We start from the raw sequence: 20,256 nt of genomic DNA, 5'->3' as shown, positions 1-20,256 counted from the left end.
AAGATGCTTCATGATTAGGTTCTGCCTCCTGAACTTATCTCCTTCCAACGCTCCCTCACTTGCTTGCCTACATTGATATTTTACATAGACCTCAAACAGCCTCAGGCCTGTCCTCCTTGCTCTCTTTACTGGATTCCTCTTCTTCTGAGGGACCCACATGTTTTTCTTCTTCATCTCAGTTGGCCAATCAGGTCTTTGCTGAGATGTCATCATTTCACAGAAGACCACTGACCGTCCCATCTAAAACACCCCATCTCTTTCTTTCCCTTACTTTCAGTCCACTTATGGTGATTTATCTTATTTTTTTTCCTTCCTTTAGAGCATTAATCACTCCCTGGTGTCATATATCTTTATTTATGGAGTTCTGGTATGCCTCCCGCTAGAATATCAGCACGATGAAATCAGAGTCAATACTCTGTTTTGTTCACTGACTGATCAGCAGAGCCCAGAACAAAGCCTGAACATTATAGATGCTCAATGCATTTTAAGTAAAGAAATGACTAACTTCAATCTCACTTTCTTTAAAAATATTCCCTATTCAACATATAAAGACTTTTCAACGTAGCCAAATTTTTTTTTCAGATAAATGAACTTCTGCTCAATCCCTTTAAGTCACATCTCCTATAATAAATAGAAAAGGTAGATTATTTTTGGCCTGGAGTTAGTTTGTTCTTCTCAGTCTCCTATAGTATTTTAGATTACCACTCTAGACTCACTTAGCAATTATGATTCTGAAACTCCACCTAGTCCAAGAAAATAGGCAGCAAATCTTAAAGATGGAAAGGAGAAATGGTATTCCCCAGTATATAATGTTCTGATCACCAAACACAGTTAATTAATCCCATTGGGTACATGGCTTTCACAATGTAAATGGATTTGATTAAGTATTTTGGTCTCCTCAGTGATTCTCCAGTAACTTAAAATTTTCTTTCATGGGAAAGTATTAATCCTGATGAGTTGATAGTTACATGCAGTCTCAAAATCAGCTCAGTTCTCTCCTATCCTGAGGCTGTTTCCCTCCCCTTTTCTCTGCAGAGGGCCTCAGCTCAGTTTGTTTCTCATTACACAGCTTGCTGGCCCTGGCTGCCAGGAAGCTTCTGAATGACGAGATTGTTCTGTTTTATCCTCCGCCTGACCCAAGGACTTGCAGTTCACACGCTGAGCTTTGCAACTCTTGCTCTGACCCTGCTTTTTTTTGCTCAGATTTACCATTGTTCTCATAGGCATTCTTGTGCACAGGCAGTTTTACTCTCTGACCATCCCTTTAAATAATAGCAATTCATTGTATCACCATGGGGCTCGCTGACCTACTTTCTTCTTTGATTTGCTGCCCTACAGTTGGTCTGTTTTACTTGTCTCCCACGTGTAAAATCACAGTCTCTCTTCATTTTACATAGATCTTTAACAAACTCTCCTTGGATGAGCTGATACCACTTCTTTTATTTCTTTTTATTTCTTTTCAAATTTTGATTTTATTAAGAATACTTGATGCAAAGGAGCAATTATATACTCAAATTCTATAGTGAGTAGCCATTTTATATTGTTTACATGAAGGAATAATCGTAACAACATTTTCACTTAAAATGGTAATTTTCTGTTATTTCTGCCCTATAATATTTAAATGTAATAATTAGGAAAAATATGTGTTTACTTACCTAATTTACTCAGTTTCTCAACACATGAGTATCAGTTACCTGCGAAAATTTTTTCAATACCAAAATTAGAACACTCCAACCCCGCTCAGACATTATAAATTAATTGCCCTAAAACCACGGCTTTTGAATTTCCAGATTCTTCTGTTGAAAGCAAAAACAATCTTACTTTCAGTATACATACATTGCATTCAATTTACAATCACCTTTGTCTTAGAAAAATTCTAAAATTATTAATAAAAATTAATGTAAGCTTTTTCAAAAACCTTGTTGAATTTCATTGTTTCAGAGGCAAAATTCTCTTAAAGTATGTTTATGGCTTAGCACACCCAAAATTATTTGAAATTTTTTCAGTGTGTTCCCTTAACTTACCGTGTATCTAGTCTGTTTACCTTTTCTTAGATATTTATTTCATTTCTTCCTCAAATAATAGACACTACTCTGAGGGAAATATATATATATATATATATATATAAATATATAATATATAAATAAAATAAATATATATATATAAAACCGAGAGTAACCATCAGATTTTTAGAGATAAAATGAAATTATTGAGAATGAACACTATTATTTCTGGCTTGATACACTGACTAGAAACAGTCTCCAATTTGCTAACACAAGGTAGCTGGGCCTCTCAGAGAAGATACCAGAAGGGCCATTTGGCTAGGGCCTCTTATGCAAAACTGGCCATGATTTAGACTTTTGATATTATCTCCAAATGTTCATATAGACAATAACAGATATATTTATTGACATATTTATTGACAAGTTTATTGACAATACTTTTTTAAAGTACCACTCATAAAACTTCACACATACATCTGATTACTGGACCATACTACCTGGATCATACCATGATTTATTCTTTTTTTACAAATATTATAATTATGAATAGTTCAATTATATCATATTGTAAATTTTGTTGTCAAATGAAAATATTGACAATTCCATCATTTTTGCAATCCTGTTTTGGCATCTCTTCATTTGTTAATATAGGGAACCTCAAGAAAGGAGCATGACCAGACCCCCTTTATCCTCCAGAAGGCTTTCGTAAGGGAGCCATATAAACCAATGGACATGGAAGAAGAATAGCCTGTACCCCTGTTCTAATCCCTTCTAGTCTCCTCCCCACAAACTATATTAGCCTAGAGACCTAGATTGAGAAAAGAGCTTTTTCTCAATCATAGAAGCATGACCTTTCAAGGTCGAAAGAACTTTAAAAAGCAGTCTTGAGTTCAAAGGACAGTCCAACTGCCTCTTAACATATATACATGCACACACACACTGCCACCACCACCACCATCATATTAAGATGTGAACCAAGGCCTGTTTTCTGAAGTCCCACAGCGAAGAGCAATCATTCAATCCAGAACACAGTTCTTTGGACTTTATTCTGTATTCTCTGCCTTGTGCCACACCAAACACAACAAGTGACAAAAATGCTGGTGCCTGGGAGTCCCAGGGGACTTCCCTTCCCGCCTTCTCTTACCCAACCACAACCTGGCTGCCTGATGTCCATGCAAAACCACTAAGAGGTAAAATGTCTTCCATGGTATGTGGAAGCTGGACACTCTAGGAGGATTCTCTAATGGATGTTTTGTGAGATTGAAATAGTCAGTTAGTATAATAATTTAGGCAATATCATAGACTGTGTTTCTATAAATTGGCCTGAAAACAAAAAGGCATTGATTCTATGTATTCTCAGTTCCAAATCCCTTACAAATCAAGTTTCTGAGCACAATCCTTTTTTATAATTGGAGGCTGCATGTTCTGGAAATTCACCAACAGTACTACCAGAATATAATTAGAAGTGGGTGGAAATAAGAGGTATAATTTTCTAAGTTTCTAAGAAAGATTTACTTCTCAACAAGTAACATCATCCCCCAGATATTCCTGATTTGTTCCTTATAATGAGTGTCTACTGTTTAGTCTTTTCTCTACTCTCCCCTGCTTATAGGGAATGACTGTTCTCCCCACTCACTTTCCTTCAGGAACCACTCTTCTCCCCACTCCAAACACAAGGTACAAATCAGCAGTGCCTGTTTCGTATATTATCTTGTCCTCTGGCCACTGTGCCAAACCAGGGGTATCTGACCCACGCTGGGTTAAGTGTAATCCTTCCCCCATGATCTTACTGTCAGAAACCAAGTCATTATAAGAGAGTTTTTAATTTATGGATGGTGTACGATGTTAAACTTGTTTGCTCTTGATGACCAGGTTTCCTACTTAAGGAGATAGCTGCTCTGCAGTGGACCATAGGGAGGATGAAATTGACAGGTAAAATAAAGGAAATGGAAGAGATGGCAGACTTTGATTCTCTTTGTTTCCTGAGGCTCAGCTTCCTTTCCTTTCTTTCCTGGTAGTTTGTTTTCCCTTAATAGCATAAAGTAACCAAGTAATCTTTCAACAAATTTCCCTTTTGCCTAAGCTAATTAGATTTGAGTTTTGACATGTGAAACCCAAAGTGTCCCAAATAGCCTATTCTCTCTTTCTTATGTCTTCCCTGTGATCTCCTTCTGGGATGGAAGACAGAAAAGGAAAATGAAAGGCAACTGGGGTATTCCTTTCCACCCCCCCATACCTCCATCTTTGAATGCAACTTATGATGAGCTGAGAACCAGACAAAAATGGAAAATATTCCGATATGTCTCAGGAGTGACCTTCAAGTTAAAAATCTAAACCTCACACTAATGATTGGAACTAAAGTAATAAAAAAACACTTAGGACATCTTTTACAAAGACAGTAATTGTCTCCCCACAGGCAAGGCATCTTTTGAAGAATGAATATCAGACTTTCAGGTCAGGGGTCAAAATCATCACAACTGGTTTCATGCTTTCTTTGGTTCCTGAGGCAATAATTTTATTACTACAAAGCCTTGAGCATTCCTGGTCAGTGCTCATTGTGTGGATCTGTAAATAACCAGATGACAGAATTTGAGTGATTATAAAAGACATATTTTGCCCAGAATTGTCACAACCTAGGTTTTAGAATGCTTAAAATTTGTCAGTTTTCTCAGAGTAGACACTTACTTCAGTGAATTGTGGAGAAGACATGCCAGATACTGACACGCGTGATATCATAACACATTAAAAGCAATCTCCTGGAGATTCTAGGAAAACATAGCAAAGAAAAACTTTTTAAAAATTCCCCCCAAAATTAGCTCTTGAGCTCCTCCTCATCATTATTTCAATTTGGTTTTGAAAATACAAGTAAACAGAATCTATAATTCTTGATACCATTTATTTTGTTGTTTCTGTTCATCTATATTTTCCCACTCACCTAATTGATCCTTGTACTATGATCATAGTTAATTTTAGATAAAAGTGAGGTTCAGTTTAAGCATGACTTACCCCAACCTCTTTGTGGGGCATCCAATCTGTCTTGGACTGGAGGATCACTTTGGAAGTTTCATCCTCTTTCCTTCCTATGCACCTTTATCCTATATCACCAATATTTATAATTAATACTATCTAAACTACAGTGGGGCTCCCTTCTGTTGCCCCTATTATTCTCCTGATTCTAATTCTATCATCATGTGTAATAATAGTAATAACATATTATTACAGTGCTTTTCAATTTTTCAGGGCAAAAAGTATATATATCATTCTATTCTCAACATTACACTGTCACATGGAATGGGCTACTGCTATTATTCCCATTTCACAGCTAGAAAGTTGTGTCTGCCAATTATTAAATGAGTTTCCCAACATGGCTTGGCAAGTCAATATCAGAACCCAAAATTCCTGAATTTGACTCTACAGTTGACCCTTGAACAACACGGAGGTTTAGGGCACCAACCCCCATCCCCACCCCCAGCACACACACACACACACACACACACAGTTAGGGCACCAACCCCCATCCCCACCCCCACCACACACACACACACACACACACACACACACACACACACACACACACAGAGTCAAAAACCCACATATAACTTTGCAGTCAGCCCTCTATATTTGCAAATTCTGCACCAGCGGATTCAACCAACCACAGATTGTGTAGCACACTAGTGAAAATGAGCAGGGCCCTATAGGGACCTGCCAAGCATAAAAGCCTTTCCATGTCCCCCATTTCTTGTTGGTAAGCAAAGGCTTTCAGCCTCCTAGACCTTCCCTGAGTCCCAAAGGTCAGATTCAAACAGTTACTAATTAGGGAAGTGAGGGAATGCAGAAAGAAACAACAGTGCAGCCATGGGGCCTGATCCTGGTTCCTCCTAGGGGGATGTGCGGATCAATTTGATACATATCTCTGAGTTCTTCTCCAGGAAGTAAGGCCCCCACCCAGGTGGAGGATGGTAAGTTCAGGCTGAGCAAAGAATGTGGACCCCAGGCTGGTTGGAACCAGAAGGCTGATGGTTGAGATTTCTGGAACACCACACTGTTACCTCACCACAAGCCAATCAGAGGAAAGTCACACACCCTGCAGACCTCCCTCCAAATCTTGCCTATAAAAACCTCTTCCCTGAAACCCATCGGGGAGTTCAGGTCTTTTGAGCACGAGCCATCCTGTTCTCCTTGCATGGCCCTGCAATAAATAATCCTTTCTCCACTCCAAGTGCCGGCGTTTTGGTTTGTTTGGCCTCACCGTGTGTCAGGCACACAAACTTGGGTTTGACAACGGTAGTACATATTTACTGAAAAAACATCCATGTGTAAGTGGAACTAAGCAGTTCAAACCTATGTTGTTCAATGGTCAACTGTAGTTCTTTTCCCACTATGACATCCAATTTCTCATTCCTGTTGGGCCAAGATCTCATTCTTCTAGTCACAGTGTATTTCTAATTGAAGATTTACCTCCATTGCAGTATAATATGATAAACATTTTAACAATTTGTTTTTTCCTGAAGAATATGACTTCTTTTCTCATAGTCCAAAGAAAGTTTCAAGTGATGGCAATTTTAATCCAGGTGTCAAGAAAGACAATAATAGATGGAGATGATTCAGAAAATCAGGACTTTATAATATTCTCCTTACATCATAATATTTAGACAGCTGCTTGTTCTCTGCCCATTTGTAGAGCTGATGCTACTTAGGAATAAGGCAGATATTTTTCCACGACTGTACTAATTTCAAATATTCTGAAATACTTTTTCCATAAATTATGGAAATGTCCTACTCCTCCTGAACTACTTCCTGCACCAATATTACTGCAAAATTGCAAATGAACTTAGTCCTGATTTTTTTTTTCCTAGAAAATGTAATCGCCAAAAAAATGTAGAAAGACAGATTACATCTGTTGAAGAGTCAATTACTGAATCAAATTTTTCAGGGTTTTTTTTTTTAACAAAGTTATTTTAGGGCACTTATTATGATAGCCCAATTATTTTTAGATATTTGTCCTTAGGTTAATACTCTGTACACAAATAAGTGTAGATTGGTGTGTGTTGAGACTGAACAGCTTGTACCTTTTCTGCTACATACCAAATATCATCATAAGAAGCCACAACCATCATACTTGAAGAAAATCCAAACTTAATGAGCATTGTTTTTTCTATTTCTTGTATTTATGAAGTCTCCAAATTAAGAAGAGCCGTGTTCCACAAACATGCTTGTAAGGTGTTTAGAAATCAATCTATTTTTCTATAAAAACATGTAAAATGTGGGGAATTTTGTTTTCTTTTTCAAGACTGCTGACATACAAATCCTCCGGAGGACCTACATTTGCTGTTTTGGTAAACATTCATTCATTCAGTGGATGCTGGGCTTTGGGACCTGTGCCATCACTGGCACCAAGGATTCAGAAAAAAAAAAAAAAAAAAAAAAAAAAAAAAAAAAAAAAAAAAAAAAAAAAAAAAAAAAAAGGTAGGTTATTATGCATATGAAAGAAAAGAAACACGTTTGCTTTTGGAAGAGAAGGGATGGAATCCACAGGAGCTGGGCAGCATCTGAGGGAAGGGAAAGAAGAGGGACATCTGCTGGATCACAAGAGGGGCAGGAGGGACCTGGAAGACAGACCTGAAAGAAGAGAGATGGCTCACGAAGATTTTAAGAGGATTTACTTTGGAGTATCTGATATTAGACCCTCCCCTTATTTTATCTTATGAAATTGTTGGTAAATTCTACATTGCTGTTTACATCTGTGTGCAATAAATATACTCCAAGAAGCAGGAAGAGAAAAATGGGAAGAACATAGTTCAGGTTTCATGACAGTTATTCAGGGAAGCCTTCAGTGCCTATTTAACCCATATAGGTACAGAAATGCAGAAGCAACGGTTCCATTTGTTTTTAATTAAGGAGTTGAATATTTCATTATTAAACTTTATTTTCCTGCAAGGCTGTTGCTTCAGTGTATAAAAATAGCACCAGCAAACACAGTATATTGCAAAATTAAGACAGTATTTTTCTTTGTCTGACACTGTACGACTAACAAAACCTCTTCTCCACTGCCAGTTATTTCTAATGGGAAGATCATTAGGTATTTTGACCCCAATCCAGGGATGGCTGTAAGCAAGTTACAGTATTATATAAGGCTTAAGATAACAATGTTATCTTTGAATTATATAATTTTTATAACCAGTTTTACCACAGTTTCAGGAATTCTGAATATTATAACTGGAGCCTATCCTAAAATTCATAGGGTGCTGTGAAAAAGATGCATAATGTTTACGTGAAGTCATTAGGAAGTTAAGGGGTATTTTCTTCAGGTAACGTGGCAAGTAGTTCCTTTTGCTATAAGTTGCTTTTTAAAAATCTCTCCACCACTAACTTAAGACAACTATGCTAGATTAAGTTGTTTCAAACTAGTTTATTTAGGGGTTCCATCTTCATTCCTCAATACATTTTATGTATCTCTCATATGCTTCTTCACACATCTAGTGCTGAAAGGTTAGTGAGTGTCATCTTGATCAGCCAACCATCTTCATAACGAGATATGTTGACAAGCCCTGGATTTTCTGCTAGAGCTGCATTCATTTCAGTTACTTCTCCTGAGAGAGGAGACTAGCGTTCACTAGCAGCTTTCGCACTTTCCAAAGCACCGAATGAGTATGTTCAATTTTGTCCCAGCTTCACGCAAGCTACAGTAAACAACAGCTCCAAAGCTTCCTGTGCAAAATTGTCGATCCCCACACTACTCCAACAGTGTTTTCTGTTGTTATCCATTCAAGGGTGTCTGTTAATTTACGCTCGGAGAACGGAGGTGGGCCGGTGCGCAGCGCCTGCAAGGCGTCCACCAGCAGCCCGCCCTCAGCCTCCAGGGACCTGGGCGGACACGGCAACGCCGGCAGCCTCTGACCCCGGCGCAGAGACGCTGCGCAGGCGCATAGAACGCAGACCTCGGGCCACGCACTCTGTGCCATGCTGTGCGCAGCACCACGTGCCACGTGCGCCATGTTCGCCTTGTTCGCCATATTCGGCTTGTTCTCCGGGCTGCGGAGCGTCTTTTTAAGGGCCAGGTCAACACTGGCCTTGTTTCTGTGACCAAATACATTTCAAGTTACAGTGGGAGTGCCAGAAACAATTTCTTCAAATCCCGTCAGTTCCGTGGAAAGAATTAAGGAGTAAACCAGTCACTCATAGCCCCACAGTAAGCCAACTTTTTATTTTCTTGTCAATTCACTCAAAATTGATTTAAGGTATGGAGAGGGGAAGGGAGGAGAGGATTCTCAGTATTTGTTCTATGTATGAGTGATTGATTCCTAATATGTTTCTTATGATGTGATTTAAAACACGTCATGGAGTATGTGGTGTGTGTACATGTACAGGAATGAATATGTGTTAATTTTATCGACCCTTAGGAAGGGTTTATTAATATTAAAGGTACACTAGTCAGGACTAACACTCCAGGGAGTGAGTTAGCATTTGAAGGACACTAATGGAAAACTTACATAAGAAGAGCACCGTTTGTAACTCCGATCAATACCAGAAAGTTTTACATTAGCATATAATACGTTAGAAACAATTTTTCTTCAGGGAAGTAAGTGGTGTTCAAGATACGTCTACTGGCTGGATACATTGAATGGATACATTCATTGCATTTGGATGAACAGGGTTTAAGAATCTAGTAAACCTCATAGTGTACATACTTCAAAGTGGAATGTAATTTCGGAATTCCAGTCTGTTCTGTGTGCGGTCTTTGTCACTTGATTCTGACTAGAAGTTTAAATTAACCCTACACCTAGAAAATTGTCCCCTTTGCCTTGAGTAAACCTTTCATGCAAGTCGCTTGTTGGAGATCTTAAAAGGACAGAGGGCTGAGTTGCATTGAGATTTCAGAGCAACTTGTATGGGTCGGACGGAGGGGGCTGCTTGTTGACAAATATTTGCATGTGTGACAGAATCAGACGCCAGCCATGCTGATTATCTGAAGGAAAGAAATTGCGGTAAAGGAAACTGAAAATATAAAGGCATAGAGTCTGGAGGGAGCTTGATATATTTAAGAAAAAGGAAGAGGGCCATTGAGGACAGAAAGTAGGAGTGCATTTAAAGCCAAGTGGAGAGTTGTTAAGGGAGTTCAGTGGATTGGAGCAGCCAGGCCATATAGGATCTAATTAACCATGGTGAGGAGTTTAATCTGTTTCTAAGGATAAAAGAAAACCCCATTGGAACACAAATTACCTGTTAGTTGAATACTATCAATGTCATGGATTGCAAGCACATTTGCCTAAAAGGCCAGGAGAGATGAAGCAGCCATACTATACAAAACAGTAGCTCAAGTTCAATAATAAATGGAAATTGACAGCAGATTTAGGGGTTAAGGATACCATAGTGAATGGTGAGGACTTTGGCAAATGAAGATCACATGCTTCATCTTGTGAACCTATGTCCTGGGTGGTGGTGGTGAAGGGACAGCCTCAAATCAGATCCAGGTGATTGTTGTCATGCTGAAATATGAATCAAGTATTGCCACATCCTCCAGCTTTACAAGACAAGCAGTACATCTGAATTGCTGCATTAAATCTAATGTTTAAACGATGGTAGCTAATTAAAAAGAAAAATAAATCAGTATGTGGGATAGACAAATCATGAACTTAAATGGGGCTCTCGGACTACTATAAATAATCTCTGATCTATATAGTGAATGTTTACCTTTCAGTATATATGAAATCTCTCTAGAGCTTACTTTCCTTATAAATTACAGCTTAATTATTCCTACTTTGCAGAAAAAGGAATAAAATCTTTCAAGCTAACCCCAGCAAAATTTAATTTTTACACTCCAACATCTTTTCATTTAGCAAGTATTTGTTGAATGCCCACCATGTTGTAGGTGTTGAAATATATGAATGAACAAAAGATAAAGATCTCTGCCCCTGTGAACTTTATAGTCCTGGGAGGACACTTCGATTTAAAGGATAAGTAGGAATAGCAGGAAATGAAGAGGTCACAAAGGAGATTGAGGTGGAGAGGTGAAGAAGACAAATGGTAAAGGTAACAAAAAGTGAATTATATAGTATTATGAAGGTCTCAATGCTGTGGAGAAGAGAGAAATAGAGCAGGATGGGGGGTGGGGTTGGGAGTGGTGATGGTCTTGGAAGGATTTCCACGCACATCTCCAATTCCAGAATTCTTAGGATCTGCCTCTGCTCTCATATCTAGAATTTCATTTTATCCTTTCTCAAGTGCCTTCTTCCCCTCAGTTTATAAATGTACTCAAATGTAGTCAAGTATCTTCTATCCTAAAAATAAACAAACAAAAAAATAAAAAACTCCTTTAACCATGCATATTCTTCTTGCTTGTATCTCATCCTTTAAGAAAGGAGCTGTCTAAACTGCTGGTCCCACTTTCTCACCTCCTGTTCACTCAACAACCTGCTCTGATATGACTTCCACTCCAGTCTCCGTACCAAAACTGTTTATAGATGACCTTTGATTGGCCTCATCCAAACACCAACTTGGTGTTTCTTAAGCTTTAATCTTATTTCACCGTTCCTCAGTCTTTGCCATTGTTAAATATTTACTCTTTCTTGAGGATTCAACTTCTCTTGGCTTCTGAGATATTCTACCAGTGACCTCCCTGCTGCATTTAATTACTCCTCCTTCTGTCTCCTAAGTGTTTTATTTTTCTGCATTGACTACCTTTTTTCTTAAATGTTAGCATTCCCGCAAGGTAATTATTACTTCTTTAAGGCTAGGAAGTCCTTCACTAACACAGGCATCAGAACCTCAACATATCCAAAACTATACACTCATTTATTCTCTTTTAATCTTGGTTAACTGGTCTTGGTTAACTGCTTTCAGTATTTGTTTCTGCAAAAAGAAGGTAAAACTTTTGGATCATTTCATCTGTCCTGGGAAACAGGTTGCTTATTTTTATTTTCAAATTTTAAAGTTTTTATTTTTTAAAATAATGGTTTATAGTCTCATGTAACTGTGAAGATTACATGTGTGAATAGAGAATTTGGGTATAAAAAATTAAACGTGTTATGAGAAACTTACTAGTTATCATCTGAAAGCATTTGACTTTCAAAATCTGGCATATTGCCTAAATTTATTCTTCAAGAGATTAAGTTTATATTGTCATTTCTGGAAGATTGCATCTGGAATGTCTTTATCAGTTCATCCTAGACTATCTTTTTAAATAGGATTCAGTTTAAATATTAAGCATAGCATTTAAAGAAACTGAGCTTATCTAATCATCAGAGGTTAGGGCAGAAAAAAATTCTCATGTGGTTTTCATCTGTTATAAATAGCAAATGTCACCCAATTTACTACTTGTGTAAGGTTGAGAAAGACATCCTTCACCAATTCACTCCCTGCAGCTTTATTTTCAGAAAGTATATTCAACTACATAGCTTCATCACAGATGCACATATACACACACACACAAATTTATAGTTCAAGAGTACTGTTTAATAGCACATTGACATAACATCAGGTGAGAAAATGAACTTTGGCTTTGATTCTGAACTGCTACCCAATCAAAATTAGCATTTATATGTATATAAAATATTATTGAATGGGTTTGTTAGGTCTCCGTAGACAAGAATATCCAAACAAAACATACATACTATGCACATATACTAAAGGAAAATGAATCCGTTTCATCTTGAGAGACTAAATATTTATACTTGAAATGTTTTGCTTTTGGTCAGGTGTTGAAATGAAAACCAAATTCAAATGTATAATTTATAAATATGAGTATTAAGAGAGAATATACTATAAGCATGTAAAATGGAATATAAATATAAATTGTTTAAAAATACATGTGCTCTTAGAAGATAATGCTGGGCACAGAGTAAAACAGGAGATTTATTTACCTAGAAAATAACATTATTCAATCTAAATTTTAGATATGTACTATTTTTCATTTTACTGGTAACAAAGCATATAATTAAGAATACTACCAAATTAATCAGCAATATAGTTATGATTATTGTGATTAAAGGAAATTGCCATCTGGTTATGTTACTCAGTACTTTTTTTATACTTTAAATAGTACTTGCTTTGTGCTGTGTAATGAAAATGAGACTTTATAGAAATATCTATACCTGCTTGCATTTATAAAAAGGCAAAAAAACTAAATGTGAGACAAAATACACAATCCACAAACAATTATGATTATGGAAGAAATACATGAAACATTTATCTCAAAACTGGCAGATTTTTGAAGTTCCTGGAAAAGGGCTAGCTTTTCCAACTTGGAAATACACACTGTAGCAAATGCTCATGCTTATGCTTGGAACAATTTGAGACACCAAAAGACTTATAGTGTTGATAGCTGGGCCAGTTAAAACTGCAAGTGAGAATTAATGTCTTCTTTTTACTACCCTTTCTAAGCTACTGCTGAGTGGGAGTGGTCTTGAAGGATTTGGCTTTCTATCTACCTACAACTTTAAACAAGAATTTACTACTGATAGTCCTTTCCGTGGTAGTATTTAGTTGTTCTTGTGTTGCGATAATGTAAACAGCTGGGATCTATTTCAGAATTGTCTGGCTCCAGCTGGACATGTCTTTAAAAAAGAAAAAACCCTTTTGTTCAGAGCTGGGTTTTCACTGTAATCACAGAATTTAGTTTACAAAACCAAGACATAAATGGTGTTCCTGCACGGAGCTGGTTTGACTTGGTTGTCTAGAGAAAAGAAACTCCAACTCCTTGTTCTTTCCTTTCCTCTAGCATTTGTTTAGAGATTGTGAGATTATCTCACTCTATTAAAAAGGCCTAGAGGTCTAGTTCCTAGTGGGATTTTGTTAAGTAGTGTAAGTGAATTTGAAAAAGAGATGCTGTGTGCATCAAAGAATGATTCTGACTCATTTATGTCAAGCGTGTTTATCCCATTCTTGCTACTAGAAACTATTAGTGAAATATTTTATCTTAGTCTTGATTACATTAAACCAAACATGTAGAGCTAAGGAAAGAACACGTTACTGAGGAGCAGAGACAAAGAAATAATCAGTGTAGTTGAAATATCCACAAAACTTTTCAGGGCAAGAGGAATCAAGTGATAAGAAAACTGCCAAACGCTGAGTTAGCCTTGCATGATTGTCAGTCTCTGTGTAGTCATGGGAAATCACTTGTTCCTTGGTTAGAGCCTCACTCTGTGTCCCTGTCACCTTGACTGCTACCCATGAACTCTGATGACCAAGCAGGCAGAAGACACCACCACGGGGCTGCTATGGATGAATATCAGTAACCCTCCTCCAAACTTCATCAAACTGGTTTCCAGTTTAGAAGTCCATTGAAACTTATGTGGACTAGAAAATTTGTATTGAGTCCGTGTTGAGTCCCTCAATATATGAATCCCAAAACATGTGTGAAGTATCTGTTTTTAATAGTCTAAAGCATGTTAGAATCTACTGATAGTAAAATCCCTGAGTAGAAAGTGGGAGGTTGTTGATGCCACTTTGTTATCCCAATAAAGCACACGGAGTAAGTGTTCAAGGCAGTTGCCTAAGAGATCTATCTGTAAAGTTTTAAATCTTCTGTGCAGTGTCAGTTTACAATCAGAGAATGCATGTTGATTTTTAAAGTTTCAAAATAAAAGTTAGGGGGAAACCTGCACAAAGTTAAAAACAGTTACTGAGAACTACTAGAAATAATGTTATTACTTAAAAGATAACCAAAAAGTGATCACTCTGCTCCCTGAGTATGGTGCTGGCGTTTGGACCAGGTCTTTTTTTTTTCTTTTTTTGCCGTACGCGGCCCTCTCACCGTCGCGGCCTCTCCCGTTGCGGAGCACAGGCTCCAGACGCGCAGGCTCAGCGGCCATGGCTCACAGGCCCAGCCACTCCGTGGCACATGGGATCCTCCCGGACTGGGGCACGAACCCGCGTGCCCTGCATCGGCAGGCGGACTCAACCACTGCGCCACCAGGGAAGCCCTGGACCAGGTCATTTTAATGGCGAAGTTTGCAGCAGCAGGTGATTGCCATCACTCCATTTCCTAGTCTATGGTTATCCCTATGGGAGCTCACTAAATACTTAGTACTTTGTGTAGCTTATAAATTGTAAGTATTTCTAATTTTGAGCAACAAAGAAAAATATTTATTATTGTAAACTGTGGACTTGTGACCAAAGATTGTGCCATGATTGATAAATCCACTTCTCATTCTCATTCATTCATTCAACAAGTACTCATGTAGTATGCTAAGTGCTAAATAGTCTGCTAGGCTCTGGGGATCCAGTACTGACCAACATAGACATGATCACTGTTTCATGACGTTTATAGTTATTGAGTTCATTAACTCAATAGATATTTCTTCAGTGCTGCTGTATGCCAGACATTCTTCTGTAATGGAATATACAAGTAAACAAAAAAGAAAAAAATCCTGACCTTGTGGAGCTTCTTCTTAGTGGGAAAATCCAGATAATAAGCACCAAACATGATAAATAAGTAAGTGATAAAATACGCTAGGAAGATAAAAGTATCATGTGAAAGTATAGAGGAGGGGAAGGGAGCAGGAGTTCAGTCTGAGTGGTGGTAATTTAAATACAGTGGTCCACTTAAGAAGCTGACACATTTGAGAAAAGACATGAAGGAACTAGGGAGTTGGCCATGCAGACATCTAGAGGAAGAAAGTATTAGGGCAGAGGGAACAGAAAGTACAAAGGCCATAAGGCAAAGGGATGACTGGCATTTTCAGGGAACAAAAAAAGAAGCCATTGTGCTTCAAACAGAATGAGCTAGTGGGAGAGTAGCAGGTAGAAAGATCAGAGAGGTAACAGGGATCCAGATTCTGAGCCTTGTAGTCCTTATACGGACTATAAAGAGTCACTCTTGTTGATGTATTAAGAATATACAGTAGTGTACAAAAGTAAGCAGACCCATTAAGAGATAATTGCAGTAATCCAGGTGCAGAATACTGATTGCTCAAACAAGAGTGATAACAGTAGGGGTTGTGAGAGGTGGTTAAATATCTTCTGAGAGTAGAACCAATGGGATTCCCTGATAGATTATCAAATGTGAGAGTTAAAAAGAAGTCAAGGAAGACTAAAGTTTTTGGTCTAAGCAACTGGAAGAATGGAGGTATCTTTAACTGAGAGGAAGAAGATTGCAGGAGAAGCATGTTTTTTTCCTTTAGTGAGGAAGTTAGTAGGGGACAGGAGACGATCATGGTTTTTGTAAGGGACATGTTAAGTTCAAGATGTCTGTTACATACCCAAGGGAATATCCTTTATATTTCCAAGGTAGTTTGATATGTGAATATGGAATTTAAAGGCTATGAATTTGGAAATCATTTGTATGTAAAGGTATATGGAACCACTAGACTGGTTGAAATTACCAAGGGGGCAAATATGGTTAGAGATGAGGACCCAGACTAATCCCTGGGTCACACCACTGTTGAGAGGTCTGAGTGAAGAGGATGAAAAAACAAGAGGAACAGAAAAGGAGCAAGCAGTGAGGTAGGAGGAAACCTGGGAGGTGTGGTGCACAGGGGCCAAGGAGAGAAAGTGATCAACTGTGTCAAATCCTGCCAAGTAAATTGTGTGGCAAGATTCCATCACAAGATTTAGCATAGTAAGGGAAAGACAAAAAAAATCATTAAAAATATGATTAAAGTCATGAAAGACCATTTTTAAGAGACCGTCTTAGTGATACATATAAATGTTTCTTTTCCCACACTCTCATAAAGTGTGAATATTACCTTTTCAGAGAGAATTTTTAATGTATAGGTTGTTTTATTTTTCTCCAATTATGAAAGAGACAGCTTTTCTTTTTGTTTGGGGGCACTAATATTTTTCTACAAAGTGTTCACATCTTTAATTTATTTTTCTTTTAAAGTATTAGCATGATTTTTCCTTGATTAAGAGAGCTCTTGATATAATGATGATAACATTTTGTCTGCCATGTTTTCCAGTCTGCAGTTTATCTTTCAATAATGTCTTGGCTCTCAGAATTTTTTTTTTTTTAACATCTTTATTGGAGTATAATTGCTTGACAATGGTGTGTTAGTTTCTGCTTTACAACAAAATGAATCAGTTATATATATACATATGTTCCCATATCTCTTCCCTCTCCCGTCTCCCTCCCTCCCACCCTCCCTATCCCACCCCTCCAGGCGATCACAAAGCACCTAGCTGATCTCTCTGTGCTATGCGGCTGCTTCTCACTAGCTATCTACCTTACATTTGGTAGTGTGTATATGTCCATGCCTCTCTCCCACTTTGTCACAGCTTACCCTTCCCCCGCCCCATGTCCTCAAGTCCATTCTCTAGTGGGTCTGTGTCTTTATTCCCATCTTACCCACCCCTAGGTTCTTCATGACCTTTTTTTGTTCTTAGATTCCATATATATGTGTTAGCATACGGTATTTGTTTTTCTCTTTCTGACTTATTTCACTCTGTATGACAGACTCTAGGTCCATCCACCTCACTACAAATAACTCAATTTCGTTTCTTTTTGTGGCTGAGTAGTATTCCATTGTATATATGTGCCACATCCTCCTTATCCATTCATCTGTCGATAGATACTTAGGTTGCTTCCATGTCCTGGCTATTGTAAATAGAGCTGCAATGAACATTGTGGTACATGACTCTTTTTGAATTATGGTTTTCTCAGGGTATATGCCCAGTAGTGGGATTGCTGGGTCGTATGGTAGTTCTATTTTTAGTTTTTTAAGGAACCTCCATACTGTTCTCCATAGTGGCTGTATCAATTTACATTTCCACCAACAGTGCAAGAGTGTTCCCTTTTCTCCACACTAGGGTTTATTTTTAATGTATTTATCAATACACATTCATTTGACCAAAACACTAAAATATACTGGAGGGCAAAGTAGACCAAACATGCATGTTATGTGATCGGCTCTGTTATCTGTCCCTTCTCTGTTTTGAAACAGTTTCCCTTCAGGCATGTTGCAGTGTAGTTTTTCATTGAAGAAACACCAAATATTTGAACTTCAACAAATATAACTGAGGTCTGTTCTGTCATACAGTCAAAGGAGACAGTTGCCTTAGGCAGCAAAAACATTCCACACAGCAAATTCTTTAGGGATTGTTTTTAGTGTGAGAAGCTAGAGGCAATAAAATACAAGGCATTTCCCATTTTGTCTGAAGTGAATTAAACCAGAATTTAAATACCTCTTAGAAGTATCATCTTTGGCACCTATATTCATGTTTATATTCCAATGGGGGCTGGAGGAATATAAAGCTACATAAAATACTGATGAACATGTTAGGAAACAATTTAGTAGCTATCCATTTCCTACAATTAAAGGATAAATATTCAGAATGTGTTACTTTTATTGGAAAGAGATGTGTGTGTTTGTGTGCATGTAGATGAAAGTGTGTGTAAGAGAAAGCTTACAAAATAAAATAGATAAGAAAAATTAATTTTACCTCTAATTATTCATCTGTCGATTAGAAGGTTCAAACCAAAAACAAACAATTGGAAATATGAAAATTCAATCTTTTATAATTTGATTTTTCCCAGACTTTAGCAATCTGAGGAATTAATGAGATCTTAAAATCAGTAATATTTCAAATCTCTTTTCACTCTTGGACCCACTTAAGGCCTCTTTAAAAATCCACTCTGCCCTGGGCTTGCCCCAAGGTGTTCAGGACTTTGTTAGGATGTAGTATGTAGCAGTATTCACAAAGGAATGTATTCCAGTCAGGCTGTCTTGTTTCTGTCCCTCCAGGTACCGTAGTCTCCCACTGGGTGTCACCAGACTCCACTCAGTGCTTCAGTTTCCCATCTGGTACAGCTTTGCTCCATAAAGTATGTCAACTAGGGTCCTCCTGACACCAAGGCAGAGGGAGATCTGGGATAAAGCGGGATAGAATGTGCTTTCTGCCCTCCTGTTGCAGTTGATTTGAGGAGTTCCCTAGTAATATTGCTTAAGCCTTCAATGTCCAACAGTGCCTTTACTAAAACAAATCATGCAGTCTCTTAGTTTCTCTTAGTCTCCCTAATGTTTCTGTAGCTAGCATAGTCAGCATATATTCAGCACTTATTGAGCCCACATTCTTCTAGGACTTAGACATGGGCCAATAAAGACAGAGCAGAAAACAGTGAGTTACCAAATGTACCCTGTGCTCAGAATCAGGCCTTCTCACTCAGTAAGACTCTCTTCCCAGGTCCAGCTGAAACTCAGAGAGTCTGGTCCCTTTGTCCTTCAGAACAACTTTCCAACAGTGATTTCTATGCTAAACACATGTAAAGATGCGTTAGAGACAATGTTTCATGATCTTGTCAGACATAGTCTGAGTCTTTCTCAAAAACCACGTGAGATCTTTGCTACAAAATATTTTCTTAACTGTACCCCGTCTGATCACCTTTCTAAGTTCTATCACTTTAAAGGCAAATGACTTACTTCCAGCATCACATGCATGCATTTATCTGTAGCTTTATGTATCTGTAGCATGTATCTATCCTTTGCATGGAATTCCTAACCAGCTCATAAGCTTCTTATGAACAAAAAATGTCTTTGTGTCTCCTTATGGGATACAGAATGGTAGGTAAAGGGCAATATATAACCCTGAGTAAATCTCAATACTTTGGGATCTACTTTGTCAAAGTAATAGCTACTAGGGAAAAAAAAAGACATTTTAAAAATAGAATGTGTGTGTATATTGTTAGAACTTTTGGGTATTTATTTTCCCATTAACTGTAAAGTTTCTGCATATGAGGCTTCTCTCCCAGACATCTATGACTTAATATGTGGGATACTGGTAATATGCAGAATAAAATATGTAGCCATAGTGAAATGGATGTAACCTTACACAGGATATGAGGTGTATTTAAAGAGTTTTCTGAGTGGCATTTCAACCACACACATTAGACTCAGTTAATATAATTGCTGCTAAGTGCAGTTTTTATTGATAGCACAGTATGTTTAAGGGAAGCCATTCGGAAGTCATGAAAGCTCATCACTACATTAACCCTGCAAGTTGTATCTCAGAATTAAGGCTTAACTGAGTGACCACTTTCATGTGGTCCAACACTCTTCAGAATCTCAACATTCAATAGTTGCTGAATATATGCTGATTATTCTAGCATTAGAAATGTAACAATTTCAAGTTTCTATCACAGTGCTCTAATGCTTTCTGTCCAGATACCTTATATAACCTCTGCACCATAATGGAATGCATCATCTCTTTTGTTTGGGGTTTTTTTTTTTTCCTTTTTAAATAGCCAGATGTTCAATTTTACTCTATTTTATTTTTTATTTTTTTAATTTTTATGGGAGTATAGTTGCTTTACAAGGTTGTA

At 37.7% G+C, this 20,256-nt stretch overlaps 1 protein-coding gene and 1 pseudogene across 2 annotated transcripts in view; both read right to left on the bottom strand.

Moving 5' to 3' along the window:
* PPP1R1C (protein phosphatase 1 regulatory inhibitor subunit 1C) overlaps nucleotides 1-20,256 on the bottom strand; it is a 127,333-nt gene that overhangs the window by 9,363 nt on the left and 97,714 nt on the right. The gene's annotated exons all lie outside the window — the stretch shown is intronic.
* On the bottom strand, nucleotides 8,432-9,016 carry LOC103080233 (glycine cleavage system H protein, mitochondrial pseudogene; annotated as a pseudogene).

The sequence above is a fragment of the Lipotes vexillifer genome, unplaced genomic scaffold (assembly GCF_000442215.2).
Source record: "Lipotes vexillifer unplaced genomic scaffold, Lipotes_vexillifer_v1.1 scaffold57, whole genome shotgun sequence".
Taxonomy (NCBI): Eukaryota; Metazoa; Chordata; class Mammalia; order Artiodactyla; family Lipotidae; genus Lipotes; species Lipotes vexillifer.
Note: the sequence above shows the minus strand (reverse complement) of the source record. Positions and strands in the feature narration are given on the sequence as shown.